Below are 1,986 nucleotides of genomic sequence, written 5' to 3'. Positions count from 1 at the left end.
GCACTCAGTACCAGACGTACTACCATACGCTCCTTCCCTTCTTTTTTCCTTCATAAATTTAACAATAGCGTGTTTTAAATCGAATAATAGTTCCAGGAATGCCTCCTGGATCAGCCAACGTACTTTGGAGTAATATACAAGGTGTTCCACTCAAACCTCCCTGATTTCAAAGAAACAAAAACAGTAGTTAAGACAATGAAAAATGCACCACATTGTACAGCATTTCAGAGAATTTATTTATTTATAATCAATACACCTCTACATGTGAATCATTTGTAGCACGAAGGATATCGAGTCTACATTCAGTTTCTTGCCCTGTTCTTTGTAACATTTCCTCTGTTATTGTTGCAATTACATTAGTGATACGATGTCGCAACGTAGGAATATCGCCCACTTTGGTCGCATACACTCTGTCCTTCACGAATCCCCACATTAAGAAATCAAGCAGCATGATGTCCGGTGAACGTGGTGGCCAGACAATGGGTTCTCCGCGTCGGATCCAACGATAGGGAAATTTTCTACCCAGGAACTTGCGAACAATGCGGCGGATCTCCATCTTCTTGAAAAATGATGTTGGGTTGCGAGTACTGTATCTGAGGGTACACAAAGTGCTCCAACATGTCCAGATACACTGAAGCACGGTGCAACAATTCTGTCGTGCATTAGCCCGCACCAAGCGTATGTTTAGGGCGGTCACGAACGTGTTCAATGACAACATGCGGATTTTGTGAACCCCAAATCGGAACATTATGCCAATTAACCCTTCCTGACAGATGAAAGGTTGCCTTATCTGAGAATAAACGTCTTTCCAGGAAGCTGGCATCTATATCACTACGCTGCAGCATATCCAAAGCAAATTGTTGTCAGTGTGGTTTGTCGTTTGGCGTCAGATGTTGCAGAATTTGAACTTTGTAAGCACACATACGAAGACGCTGGTGAACTACACGATGCAGGTACATCAAGTTGCCTAGATGCTTGACGAATTGACTTACGTGGGCTTCGGGGAAACGTTTGTCAGATGTCCTCCACTGTCTCTTCAGGTAGATCACATTCATACACACCACGATAATTCCTCAGCGCAGTAATCGGTGATTTTGTTTCTGCAAACCACATTACTGCGTGCTCGCGCTGCTGTGGAGTCTCCGTTTTTTCTTCATGCCACTATGCTGCACTCTGGCGGCGACACTTGGCACTTCTAACTCGGGAATATAAATTCCTTGAGATGCTCTACAATCTGGTGCATTTTTCACTGTCGTATCTTCTGTGATTTTTCTCTCCTGAGTCCTTTAAATCAGGGAGGTTTCAGTGGGACACCCTGTATGTCTCCATACTCTTTGTACAGCTTCACTGAATACTTTTGCAACTGAAAATGAAATAATGAGTGCGACTTCAGTAATTTTACTTTTCGTACCACTAATTTCTTCACGTGCTCTTGGTCTGCAACTATAGCACAAAGTGCTTTTTGACGTACAGAACAACGAATCCCGCCAGTCGATCGTTGTAATTTTTTTGCTCTTTCATTGGCAACTAAGTCTTTAAATTCTTTCTGAAAGGTATTGTAATTTCGTTTCTTAGCAAAAACGCGGTACCTGTCGCTTATGTGAATTGAGAATTCTCGGCCCTCTCTTCTGTCATTCCCATCCATTTTAAAGAATTGCAATGACAGGTCTGGGACTGCTTCTTTTTGTGCACGCGGCCACTGGACTTCAGAACGTCGTTCACATCACGAACAAATAGCGAAGTTTAAACAGTGCTGACGGACTGTTCTGCCGAACTCAAGAGAGTTGTGCCAACCGAAAACTGCCGCAATGGAATACTGAATGAAATGTCGCACTCACGCACCTTAACTCTTCTGTCATCCATCACCATATCATGGGTTTTATAAATGATTTCTGGAGTCGTAACCTCCACAGGGCGTCCAGAACGTTCAGCATCACTTGTGCCACTCCGAAAATTTTGAAACCACTGACAAACTGTTCTAATCGA

The sequence above is a fragment of the Schistocerca gregaria genome, chromosome 8 (assembly GCF_023897955.1).
Source record: "Schistocerca gregaria isolate iqSchGreg1 chromosome 8, iqSchGreg1.2, whole genome shotgun sequence".
NCBI lineage: Eukaryota > Metazoa > Arthropoda > Insecta > Orthoptera > Acrididae > Schistocerca > Schistocerca gregaria.
The sequence above is the reverse complement of the archived record's forward strand: the minus strand, read 5'-3'. Positions refer to the sequence as shown.